At 35.5% G+C, this 14,405-nt stretch overlaps 1 protein-coding gene across 2 annotated transcripts in view; it reads left to right on the plus strand.

Annotated features, from left to right (window-relative positions):
• MAMDC2 (MAM domain containing 2) overlaps positions 1 to 14,405 on the plus strand; it is a 225,624-nt gene that overhangs the window by 195,637 nt on the left and 15,582 nt on the right. The gene's annotated exons all lie outside the window — the stretch shown is intronic.

Raw genomic sequence — 14,405 nt, forward strand, 5'->3', positions numbered from 1 at the left:
GGTTCAATCTTAATATTTATTGTGTCATTGAAACGTTTGGCAGTCTGATGAAACCTATGGACCCCTTCTCAAAATATTTTTTAAAATATATAGAACTACAAAGGGAGATAAATTTTGAAATACAATTATTTAAGTAGTTTTAAAGCAAGTTTAGAAATCCTATGCTATGAACCCCTGATCTTAGTCTAAGTGCCTCATTTTATAATTGAGAAAACTGAAACCCAGAGATATTAAGCCCAAAGTCACACAAGTAAAAGGTGAAAGAATAAAGACTTAAACTCAGTATCTCAGACTACAAATCCAGTCTGCCTGAAAGAACAAATGCCCTCTTATCTCAAAATGTTTTTTCTGTCTCTTTCCTATCTTCTTCAGTATTTAAAATTTCAGCTTTTGATGAATCTTTAGTTAGTCTAGAGGTCTTCTGTGAAAATGCAGATAATTCTCCAAGTCATTATTAATCAAAGAAATTCAAATTAAGACAACTCTGAGATACCACTACACACTTGTCAGATTGGCTAGAATGACAGGGAAAGATAATACGGAATGTTTGAGGGGATGTGGGAAAACAGGGACAATAATACATTGTTGGTAGAATTGTGAATACATCCAGCCTTTCTGGAGAGCAATTTGGAACTATGCTCAAAAAGTTATCAAACTGTACATACCCTTTGATCCAGCAGTGTTACTACTGGGCTTTTATCCCAAAGAAATCTTTTTTTTTTTTTTTTTTTTTTTTGCAAACTTCTAATCCTTCCACTTCTTCTTCTTCTTCTTCTTCTTCTTTTTTTAATAGCCTTTTATTTACAAGTTATATATATGGGTAATTTCACAGCATTGACAAACCTTTTGTTCCCAAAGAAATCTTAAAGAAGGGAAAGGAACCTTTATGTGCAAAAATGTTTGTGGCAGCCCTCTTTGTAGTGGCCAGAAACTGGAAACTGAGTGGATGCCCATCAATTGGAGAATGGCTGAATAAATTGTGGTATATGAATATTATGAAATATTATTGTTCAGTAAGAAATGACCAGCTGGATGATTTCAGAAAGGCCTGGAGAGACTTACCTGAACTGATGCTGAGTGAAATGAGCAGGACCAGGAGATCATTATGTACTTCAACAACAATACTATATGATGATCAATTCTGATGGACGTGGCCATCTCCAGCAATGAAATGAACCAAATTAGTTCCAATAGAGAATTGAACCAGCTATGCCCAGCGAAAGAACTCTGGGAGATGATTATGAACCATTACATAGAATTCCCAATCCCTCTATTTTTGTCCACCTGCATTTTTTATTTCCTTTACAGGCTAATAGTACACTATTTCAGAGTCCGATTCTTTTTGTACAGCAAAATAACTGTTTGGGCATGTATACTTATATTGTATTTAATTTATACTTTAACATATTTAACATGTATGGGTTAACCTGCCATCTGGGGGAGTGGATGGGGGGAAGGAGGGGAAAAATTGGAACAAAAGGTTTGGCAATTGTCAATGCTGTAAAATTACCCATGCATAGAACTTGTAAATAAAAAGCTATAACAAAAAAAAAAAAATCCAAAAGAAAGAAAATGCAGATAATTTATGTGGATAGGGCAATATATTAATCTGAAAAGATTGGTGAATATTATAGCTATGATTGAAAGATTAAGAATCTGTAATTTTGTCAATGTGGGAAACTCCTGATATTGGATATCCTTCCACCAATGTAAATTGCAGTCTTTCTCTAATTTAGCCTATAAATTCTAAGGACTTCCCTGAAACACATAGTGATTAAATGACTAGTTCTGGTAAGTGACAGAAACAAAATTGGAACCCACATGTACTTGATTTCTGGCAATATATCCTCTGTGCCACAAGACCGCTTAACTGGGATTACTTTATCCAAGTTAAGCTATCCAGTTACTCAATGGGACTCTATGATAATTGAACTAAAAACAGGTATTGATTAGGAGATAGAGAAAGGAGAGCTCCAGAACATGGGACACTCCTAAGAAAGACTAGGTTTGGGAGGGATCATGATGCAATGGAAAGGGTGTTAATCTGAAACCCAAGACCATAAACTTGAATCCCAGATCCAATATCACTTGTGTTAACCTTGCTGTTTTTTATATGACATTCCATCTTTTGTCTCCCATGACTTTTTACTGCATTTCTTTCAATGTTCTACCTATTTGCCAGGGTCTATTAGAGTCATTGGTTTCCTTCAAGTATACCTTTCTAGAAGCTCTGGGACTATCTTAGTTCTCACAGTGATATCATGGGGCCATCTCATCACTAGGATTCAGTTTTCTCATCTATAAAATAAAAGAATATGACTTGATGACCTCAAGGGTCCCTTCCAGCCCTAAATTTATTATTCTTCTTTCCTATGATGTAACAGGATAGGACCCTGGATAGCCAAAAGCTAGCATTAGGAAACTAGGTATACTGGCTCAAAATATAGGAATAGCGACCAGAAAGGGGAAAGGATGGCTAAAGACAAATATTGCCTGTTCTTCATTTTGACTGAGCCAGTCATTCCTTGCCCCCTTCTAGCCAGTTATTCATCTATTTTAGGTTTATCTCTTGTTTTCCCAATTAAATTAGAAGTTCCTTAAAGCCAAGAATTTTCTCTTATATTTCTTTGATTACTCTTCTTGTGCAGCAGGCATAAAACAAGAAAGGTGGGTTGTTAGACTTGGAAGCAAAGAAAATTGAGTTCAAATTCTACCTCAGAAACTTACTATAGCTGGGAAATCTTGAGCAAGTCACTTAACCTCTCCTGATCTGTAAAATAGGCATAATATTAGCATTATTTACTTCACAGAGTTATTATGAGAGAAATCAGATAACATATATAAAGTGCCTTGTAAAATTTATAGTTCTCTATAAATGTTGCTATTATTATTAGATACTTACATGTACTGTACTTAGTAGGATAGGGAATAGGGCCTAGATCTGTGATTTCATTGAATAAGGTAGTCAGATGAAAGAACTCACCATGCCAATACAGTTCATCAGTACCTTCTCTGCAATGTACAGTCTTTAGAGCACTGTCTAGCCTTGATTAATTAAGAATAGTTACATTACTTAAGTTACACAGGTAAATATGTATCAGAGGATTTATCTTGAGGTCATATCAGAGGATTTGTCTTGAGGCCTTGACTCAAGATTTTCCTAATTTGAAGTCAAGCTTTCTACCACTTACTCTTTACTGTGCATATACATATTGGAGGTATATAACAAATACTTGCTGAATGAACAGAGGGTCAGTTCTTTTTTTCCTCTTTGAATCATAAGACAATTAGAAAGCAAACATCCAAATATTCTTGGCTACCAATGAGTCTTCTAGTTTCTCCACTGCCAAAATACAAATTCCATGAAAGTCTAATAAAAAGCATGTAGAGCTTATCAAATTATTTCAGTTTTATTCACTAATTTACATTGGGTCTGGAGTCCCTGAGTACGTGCAACTTGTTAATGAAAAAAAAAAAGAATAAATTTTTCATTTTGTTTTGTATTGCAGAGATCAAGAGTTTTGTTTGTGTGTGTCCTGAGAGGAATAGTTCAAAAAATGTCCTTATCTTTTGGCACACTCAGAAAGAAAGTTTTGGTAGGCAGTGGTAAATAAAAAGCCACAGTGGAAAATATAATACAAAAACTTTTCGCAAACCTAATAACTACTCAGATTACAGCACTGTTCCACTAGAAGAAACTTTCTAATGGTGCAAAACATGAAAAATCCCAATTTTTCAGCAAGTGGCTTTCACAGTCTACCTTTTTATTTGACCAATTAAACTTTAAAATAACAATAACATGTTCTTAAAACTCCTTGAATTGTGTGCCAACTAAGTACTTCAGTATTTGAATTACCTGTGATTTCATCAATGTGGGCATTCTCTCTACATCTCATAAGAGACAACTTTCATATGACCAGGAAAAAAAACAAAACATTACCTGAGGGACAAACTTCTGATAATGAGTCTAACTAAACTCAGCTGAGTTTATCCTCAGCTCACAAAGTGAATGGGATCATAAATCTAGAAATAAAAGTATATAAGACAATTTGCTTAATTTACAGAGGAGGAAACTGAGGGCTAGAGAAATGAGGTAATTTGACCAAGGATTCACAGATGATAAACACCAAAGCCAGGATTACAACCCATAGAGCCAAGGCTCTATCTTTAGAACCAAGGCTCTTTCTCCATTTTAACACAGTGCTTCACAATTGGTCCCTGGGCCAATTTTCCACTTTTTAAAATATTTTGATAACTATTACCACATAATTAGTATGACCAATGAACCCAAGATCACTTCCAGCCCAAGATAAGGCATTAAAGGAAGATTTTAGTGGAGTGCCAACTCAAGAAAATGGCTTTAGTACCCAATGTGCTTCATTGGACTAGATACTATCATTTATTGACAAACCTGATGAGGAGTATTTTCACCATATGCACACTTTAACGCTTCAAAACCAGAAGCAAGGACTGAATTGTTTATTTGAAAATGGAAAATTCAAGTGAATAGTGTTTGTCCCTAGCAATATATTTAGCAGAGAACAATGGTATTGTCAATTTCAATGAAGTTGTTATTGTTTGTAAATTTGTGTTAATTTGGGAGCCCAATCAAAATATCAGAAAATGTCCTCATTTTTATTAATCACATTCTCTACCGATGACCTAGTACCCTGCCACCACTACCACCAATGCCAACTTCTTGAATAGTTTTAGTAGCACAGATACAGATCCTGGAAAAGGATGTGAAAGAATTCATATATTCAACAAAACAACAGTTAATTAATATCTCTTTACATGTACTAATAATGACAACTCATATTCACATGCTATTATATAACTTAAAAAGTCCTTTCTTTAAAGTTATCCTATGAAGAAGTATTAAGAGTACAAATATTGTTATTACCATTTTATGGAAGCTGGGGAGAGCTGAAATCCCAGGTAATACTTACAAATTAGGATCCTCATGAGGAAATTAGGAAATTAGGACTCAAAGTAGTTAAACAATCTGCTCAGGATCATGTGGCTTGTAACTGAAAGACCAGAGACACTATCAATATCTGCCATTATATCATGCTACCTTTCTTTTCATTTAAAGCCTGAAGCTTACAAATTCAAAATATAAAACTAATAAAATCTACCTAATCCACGTAATCTCAAAGTTTTGCTTTGCATATCATCAAACTATTGCCACAGGTTCTGTCCCTTTCTAGGGACAAATGACTCCCTCATTTTACAAATGAGGAAACTGAGGTCCAGAGAGATTAACAGAATTACTCCATGTTACAAGTTGGTTAGGTAGTAGGGCTGTGAATCAAATTCAGGGCCAGTGACTCCACACCCAGAATTCTTTCCCCAAGGACATGTTGGTAAATGTTTAACAACTTGCTTCCCCCAAAAATCTGCATTATTAACAGTTTCTCCATAACTTAAAGCTAGACAATCAATCAAACAATAAATCAAGCCCTGATTTATAGCATTTTCTGCTTTCTGATTTTTAAAGACTCACACTGAAAATTTAAAAATTGGCTCTCTTAAGCATGTACAAAATGATGCCAGCATATCCTTGAATTTAGATATTCTGAAGTTCAAAACTCCTCCATCTCCCTCTTTTTTTTTTAACAGAGGAGTGTAATATTCTTTTCTAAAATATAATGTTCTCTGGATGCAGGTTTCTTGGGGGGGGCTTCTGGAGGCAGTCTTCCTTTCAGTTCAGTGTAATCACCCCAAATGCAGCCAGGGATTAAAGTCCAAAACCTTTGTCATCTCCTTCACTTGGGGCTCAGCTAGCTTTTCTGGAGGCCTTCCAGATCTTGGTTTCAGTGTTCTCCACAGGACAACCTGCCACCACTTCTCAGTCCTCCTTAATTCTCCCCCTGGCTGAGCTTGTCCGAGCTTATATGGTCTCTTATCAAAGGTGTGAATCTTGGGGAACTTTAGTAAGTACTAAGTACATTACTGAATTAGAGAACTGTTAAGTACCATGCTAAATTAGATAATTATTGTCTCTTATCAATTCCAGTGACTTGGCACCTTGTAAGAATTGTAACATCTCCCGCTTTCTTTTGATTCTGAACATAGGTGGTCATGACCTCCCTGACTTCTCAAGGAGGTGACAACCCCTAAAAAGAAGGTGTTCATGCCTTCCCTGACTGCTCAAAAAAGGAGTGAAAACACCATAAAAAGGAGGTGATTATACCCTCTCTGACTGCTCAGGAAAGGAGATGAAAACACCAAAGGAAATGGGAAATCAAATCAAATTAGTGGGTTTCTGAAGGGGCTCACTCTTAAAACAGGTATACATAAATCTATCAATATGGGAGGTATTACACATAATTACATAAATTACGTAAGCACATAGTAACACAGCCTAATAGTGATGTAACAAATAACATGAATCAACATAAGGAATTATACATGTCCATAAGTCCTAGAAATAGTCCAAGAGAAATCTATTGTTCATAAGTTCATGTGCCAGGAATCCGATAATTCCTGCAAGTTTTGAAGTCCTGCAGTAGTCTCATCTTGTGTTAGGGAATCCAATGATTCCTGCAGTATGTTTTTTAGGTCTTTGCCTTTATTTTGAGGTCTTTCTCTTTTTTCTATCTCTCTCTGATGGACAAGGGGAATACGGCTCGTTGGTAGCCATCTGATTTCTTCTCCATCTGTAGAAATACAAGCAGTTAACCTTATCTAGTCCCTTCTGTTTACAACTTTCTAAATCTCTCCTCATCATCTGGCAATTACATTGGAGCTGCTTGCACTGGACACTGCCCTATTGGTTTAAAAAGCCTGTATTCTCCCCACTTGTAATCCCTTTCTGCCATCTGATTGCTTTGTGGATGACTGATCGTGTAATCCCTTTCTGCCATGTGATTGCTTTTCTGCTGGTTGATCACATCAGAGTCCTGAACTTCTAAAGACTCTGGGTGAAAACTCAGCTGCCATCATGCCCTACCTGTCTTTTGTATGATATCTTGGAGCTGGGCCCTGCCTCTCATTTCCCTGGTTCAATCTACATTGATTATAGCCCAGTAGAAGCCCTTGTGGCATTTTGGACATAGGGTCTTCTCTCACCCTGTCTTCTTATTCTATCTCTGTATCTACGCTGGGTTCTCAGATGTCCAATTTTTCCATGCTGAAAACATAGACGACTCTTTCTAGAAATCCCTTGCCAAGAAGGACACTGTCTTCCCATGTTCCTCATAGATATGCCCACTGTGGCATAGCGTCTTATGATCTCCTCTGGGAACATCTTTGTGTAGTCCCCATATAATTCTTTTGCATATCTCATTAGCATTTTCCTTAGCCAGATGTCTGGTCATTATTTCTGTAGCTGTATTTTCTCCAACGGTTCCTGTGACAGCTATTTGCAAACATCCCACAAAATCTGCAAAGTGTTCGTTGGGACTTTGCTCTATTTTTGTGAAGGCTTTACCTTCATCTTTTCCTGGGAGGGAACCCCAAGCTTTTATAGCAGCAGTAGCAATCTGTTCATAAACTGTTGTGGGGTAATCTGTCCTGAATTCTATCCATACTGACCTTCACCAGCTAGTTGGTCAAAAATGATTTGTACATTTCCTGTTTGCCTATTGCATCTGTCTTGAATCCTACATAATTCATGATACTCCAAAAGCCATAACAAGTTTTGTCCAGGTTCTAAACATGTCCTTGCTATGGATTTACAATCACTCAGGATTAAGATTTCATAAGCCAAACTATCTAGTAACATCTTAACATAAGATGATGTAGCCCCATAAAGAGTGCAACCCTTTTTCAAATCCCTAATTTTTCCAAATCAAAAGGAGTGTATCTTCTCCTTTGTTGACCTGAAGAGTTAAGCTCTTCAATCACAGGATATACATTTATTTTTAAATCAGATATATCCTGTCTTTTTCTCTTAGCCTTGACTAATGCCTTTTGTAATCTTGTCATAGGCTACTTAATAGGTGGTTCTGTTTGTGTCACAGCCTCTCTCCCTCCTCCTCCTACTTCCTTTCATGAAGTGTTAATTGAGGGAGGGAGGTCAGGGGATGTGGAATGACCTAATTTCTCCTATTGTGAAGTATCACACTTAAAAGTGTACTTAACTCCATTCTTATCTGATTCTTCATCCTTTTCACCTAGTTTAGTTGGCTCCTCCCCCTCCTGCTCTTTCCTCTTTTTCTTTATTCTGTAACTTCTCTAATTTCCTAAAGCCAGTTGTATTAAATTATATGTATTAAGTGTGTCTTTGGAAATTGAGTCAGGTCCATTTTCATTGTAGAATTGACATAGTTGCTCTCCTACTAATTTCCACTCATTTGGATCCAATTCTTTTTCCTTAGAGAACCAAGGAGATATGTACTGTACAGTTTCTAAAAGTTCGGTGATCTGCTCCCAAATTATAATCAAACCTTGGCTTTTCATAAGTCTGACAATGCTCTCTACACATTTTCCTTGAAGAGGAAAAGCAGGCTGTTTTCTAAACATCTGTCCTATTTTAGCTGAAATACTATTTTAGCCCTTTTACAAAGTTTCCTTGTTTGTTTTTGTACTCACCCTAAGTTATGGGTCGAGGAGACTTTTCCACTGAAATCAAGATCAGAGACTTTTCCACTGAAATCAGGATCCTATCTGTCCCATGTTCAGGCACCAAAATGTAATATTCTTCTCTAAAATATAATGTTCTCTGGGTGCAGGTTTCTTGGGGGGGGGGCTTCTGGAGGCAGTCTTCCTTTCAGTTCAGTGTAATCACCCCAAATGCAGCCAGGGATTAAAGTCCAAAACCTTTGTCATCTCCTTCACTTGGGGCTCAGCTAGCTTTTCTGGAGGCCTTCCAGATCTTGATTTCAGTGTTCTCCACAGGACAACCTGCCACCACTTCTCAGTCCTCCTTAGCTCTCTCCCTGGCTGAGCTTGTCCAAGCTTATATGATCTCTTAACAAAGGTGTGAATCTTATGAAACTCTAATAAGTACTAAGTACATTACTGAACTAGAGAACTGTTAAGTACCATGCTAAATTAGATAATTATTGTCTCTTATCAATTCCAGTGACTTAGCACCTTGTAAGAATCCTAACAGAGGAGGAAACTAAGACCTACAGTATTTGTATAATTTGACAGTTATTTAGTGGAAAAATTAGAACTGAAACACAAGTCATCTATTTTCTAGGTCTGTATTAATAGTATTATGGGTAGTTAGTAGTTCAGTAGATACAGTGTATACAGTATATACAGATACTGTATACAGATACAGTATACAGATATATATAGATAGATAGATAGATAGATAGATATATAGATATATAAATAAAGAGTAAGCTTTAGGTGAAACAACTTATCCAAGATCACATGGCTTTTGTGTCAGAATGAAGAATTGAATTCGCATCTTCAAACTCCTTATTTGGTTTTCCTTTCATCATACCCAGCTAAAGTGATTTAAAAAGGAACAGAAGATTTGTATCACCATATCAAAAGAGAGGACCTAGATCTGAAAGGTCCCTTTTAATTCTAGCCTCCCATGAATCTATGAAATAGAATCTACATTTTTGTAAGCTGATCAACGAAAAAGGAGTTAAGGCAATACTGATAATAAGTCCTAATTGATGATAAGTTGTGTGAATGATACATTCATGAGCTTGCCTTCTCATCTTTAAGACCAAATGTCCTCTACATTAAAAAAGAGTTATCATCACATCTGGCATCTTTCATTAGTAATTTCAGTAGAAAAAGTGCTCAATTTTATGATCTCAGTCACTAATCCACTTGCTTAGCTTAAGAAAGAGTCTTTGCTGAACAACTATGTTTGAGAAAATATATTAAATAAAATTGTGTTGTATTGGTAAATAAATAAGAGACTGTGAGCTGCACTTCCTCCCTGCCTTACTTTCCAAATGTGTTTGGTATGTGGTATGTGGATCTTAGTGAATTAGTCAATCAACATGGGAAGGAAATGTCATGGTGGCAGTTTCCTTCCCTCTGTAAAATAGAAATTACAATAGCATCTACCTTCAGGTTGTTGTGAGGATAAATTAAAATATGCAAAACACTTCACAAACCTTAAAGTGTTATATAAATGTTTGCTATAATTAGTATCAATAAATCTTACTATCAATCAATCAACATACGTGCTGGGCACTGTGCTAAGCATTAAAAAGAGACAGAGACAAAAATAGTCCCTGCCCTCAAGGAGCTTATAATCTAATAAGAGTAGCAACATACAAATACAAAGCAAACAAATATAACATAGAGAAGATATATTAATTAAGATTCAAGAAGATTTCTAGTAAAAGTGAAAGTTTTAGTTGGAACTTGAAAGAAATCAAGGAAGTCAAGCAAGCAGAATAGAAAAGAGAGAGCAGTACTGGGATAGGGTACAAGAAGAGACAGTGCTGGGAGCCAGAGATGCAGAATTTTGTTTGAACAGCCAGGAGGCCAATGTCACTTGATTAAAAAAAATGTAAGTAGCAGAAAGCATGGTAAAAGAAAACTAGAAAGGCAGTAGGGCACTAGGTTATAAAAGGCTCTGAATGTCAAGACAGAGCATTTTGTATCTGATTCTGAAACTGATAGGGAGCCACTTGAATGAAGTGTTGGTGAATGATGACATAGTCACAACTTTACTTTAGGAAAATTATGTTAGTGACTTATTGGAGAATGGATTACAGTGGAAGAGACTTGAAGAAGGCTGACTTACCAGCAGGCTATTGCAATAATCCAGGTATATAATCCACTAACAGGTGATAAGGTCCTATATACCAAAGTGATAACAATGTCAAAAGAAAAAAGGTAGCATATTTGAGAGATGTTGTAAAGATGAAATTGACAGGTCTTGATGACAGATTGTATATAGAGGATGAGAAAGAATGATACTAGATTGCCAGCCTGAGGGACTGGTGTTACCATGGAGAGTTAAGAGAAAGTTTGAGAGAGAGGGGGTTAAGAAGAAAAAAATAACGAATTCTCTTTTTGATGTGTTGAATTTAAAATATCTAATTCAATTCAAATGTCTAATTACAAATCTACAAATGTCTACCATAAGTCACAATTCAAATAGAAAATTAGGATAAAGAAGAAAGTTTTCTTTCTTCTGTAGATATTCAGGATATATGGCTATGTTCTGTGAAATTAGAAGTGGGAAAATCAAGTAGAAAAATCACACTTAGATTCTTTATAACACAGTTTATAACAGAGTACAACTCTTCTGTTACAATTTTATTTTCATAGAATCTAAAATTAGATTAACTCTTGAATCTATAAACAAATCTCTATCTACATGACAAGTTGTCACTGAGACTCCACTTCCAATCACATAGTACTTTTTGATATTATATAAGCTTCCAGAATGATGATGCTCCCTGGTCCATCCACAGTTTTCAATCTCAGTTGGACTTTCCTATATTAAATGATGACCTGCCATCTACATTGCATTTATTGACAACTGGTTTTCCCCAGACTGATCTCTCTTCTGTATTACAGCTTTTCAACTTTTTTAAAAAAATAGTTCTTACAAAGAGTGGAGAAAGCCAATCAGTAAGACCAGGGTTCAAGTTCTTTCTCTGTCTCATACTAGTGATGGGACCATTAACATATCACTTAACCTCTCTATGCCTCTAGGCAACTCTCTATAGTAGTAGTACTTTAGTCTTTTATCTTTGTACTTGGTTTTCAAAAAATATGTTTTGATAACTATATTTCAGTATAAATGGTTTCATTCACAATCCTGTGTATTTTAATTTGTATAATAAAGCAATTGTTCTAAGAAGGCATCCTTTGGCTTCACCAGACTGCCAGAGAGGTACATGGCACAGAAAAAATTAAAACTGTAAATTAGAGATTAATTGCTAATCTGCAAAGGCTAAAATAATTTCCATGTTTAGATTTACCAAATAATGAAATCACATTTCTGGAGAAAAAAAAAGTCTTTCCTAATTGTCATATCCTCATGCTCACTGCTGACACCCCTTCTTTAAGGATCTGAGAGACTGAACTTAGTCACTAAAGGAGCAGAGATGCAGTATTAGGTTGAATCTCTAATTTGTATCATCATCACTTATATCCCTGCTTGATATACCTATGTTCAAGCTCTAAAGTAAAGTAAACATATATACATGTACTATAAGAGCTCCTATGCAGAGTAGTGGAAAGATGCTGGCTTTTTTATTAGAGGAACCGTGTTCAAATCTAGATCTACCATTTACAATCTATGTGACCTTAGGCAAGTCAAAACTTCTCTGAAACTTTGTTTTCTTCATCTGTAAAGTCTTAAGAGGGTCAGCATAAATGACCTGGGTTTTGACTCTAAATCTATAATTTTATGAAACTTGCCACACATAGAAACAGAGAGTTAAATCACCAGGACCAAATTATGGCATGGCTTTTCATAGCCTTATTTGGTTATTTATCCCCTTCCTGATTTCCTACTTCCTTTCTGAAAAATGACAACAAAGGTCAGTTGGTCTGTATACAAGCATTGCTCTCCAACTGTGCCCATATATTTCTTCCCTTTAACTCAAATTAGAGATAGAGCTGACATGGTTCTTAGGCATCTTCAATGTATACCTCCAGTTGAATTTCACCCTCCTCATTCCTTTTGCTAACTTGATCTCTTGTTGTCAATATCTCCATTTCTTTCAACCAATCCCCAACTCCCTTTACTATCCTGATCACTTTTTATAGACATCCTCCAGTTTTTTACAGTCCCTCCTAAAACGCAGTATCCACAAAAGAACACAATATTCCAGTGTGGTCCCCTTCCTTGTTCTGTGCACTTTATGTCTGTCAATATAGCCTAGAATTGTTTCAGGTTTTTTTGGCAGCCATATCCCAATTTTTACTTAATTTGAACTTGCAGTCAACCAGAATCCCTAAGTTTCTTTCACATCAGCTGTTCTCTAACCATATTTGCCTCATCTTGTGCTTGTACATTTGACTTTTTTTTTCAATGTGCAGGATCCAACAATTCTTCCTATTTTCATTGTATTTGTCCCTTGAATGTAGGGAGAGGCATTTGGTAATAATTACACTTTCCCAAATGGAAACTTAAAATAGAAATTAGGTAAAATGCTCAAGAAGAGTTATTCAATTTTAGAGTCAGGGATAAGCTTATAGTCCAAGTTATCTGTCCTTTACCTTGTTTCCTATATAGGAGATTACAACTCTAATGAGTAGCTACAGAAGGATTGGTAGCATGTTAATTTATAAAAGCACACATATATTACTAAGACTGATATCAACCAACTTGCAAATATTTGTCATCTACAATGAAACTGGTGGTATTCTAAAGAAATTGAATAAAACTAACCTTCCTTGCAAGAAGCTTACATTCTAATGGGGGAGAGAACAAGGACATATATGAGACAGGTTAAACATAAAGAAAATAAATACAAATAAATATCTGTTCTTTTCTTCTTTCCTTATCAGTGGGCCTTGGCATAACTGAACCCCATAAAATCTAAATGCCTAATTCTATATTACAACCTATTTTAAACTTTGAACCTTCATTGAGAATACTCAATTGATTTTTATTTTTATGACTTTAAAAATATCAACTCTGTTTATTGTTAATAGGTATTAAAGCAAAGTACTATCCACATCTATGTGTCATCAAAGATAGAATAAAAAGAAACATCAATTCGTTCGTTTTTTACTGACTAGATCACCCCAGATCACATCCACATGACCCAGAAGTGTTAAAAAAATTATAAGACTTCATATTACATTTAGGATAAATTTTTAGAAAACCATGGCACTTGAATCTCTGTGATGCTTTCAAGTGCTCACCTGTTCTTGCAAAATAGAAAAAGACAGATAAAATGCTCTTAATATATTTGATTTTTTTTTCTTTTGTTACCAATGGCTCCCTCCTTGAGGCTTTGCATTGTAGCTTCCATATTCAAATCTCTACAGGCAGTAAGATAAGAGCAGTAGATAGAACTATAGGCCTGGATTAAGAAATACTAAAGATCAGATTTGGCCTCTGACACTTACAAACTATGTGACTCTAGTCAAGTCACTTAATCTCTACCTACTTCAATTTCCTTAAGTGTAAAATGGATATAGCAATAATGCCTATCTCATAAGGTTGTTGTGTAGATCGTATGTGACTAGAAATGGCTTTAATTTCTTCATCTGAAAATTGTCTGTTCATATCCTTTGACCATTTATCAATTGGAGAATGGCTTGTATTTTATAATTTTGAGTCAAATCTTTATATGTTTTCTATATATTTGGCTTTATCAGAACCCTTGTATGTAAAAAAAAAAATTCCTCAGCTTTCTATTTCCCTTTCAATTGTGGCTACATTGATTGTGCAGAACAAATGTCTATTTGTAAAGTATCTAGCATATACTAGGTGAATCTCTGACCCTGTTAAACACGTTCTTATTAACTTGGGTTCTTTTGATTCTACTCTGACAACTTCTTTT

This window comes from Sarcophilus harrisii, chromosome 1, assembly GCF_902635505.1.
Source record: "Sarcophilus harrisii chromosome 1, mSarHar1.11, whole genome shotgun sequence".
NCBI lineage: Eukaryota > Metazoa > Chordata > Mammalia > Dasyuromorphia > Dasyuridae > Sarcophilus > Sarcophilus harrisii.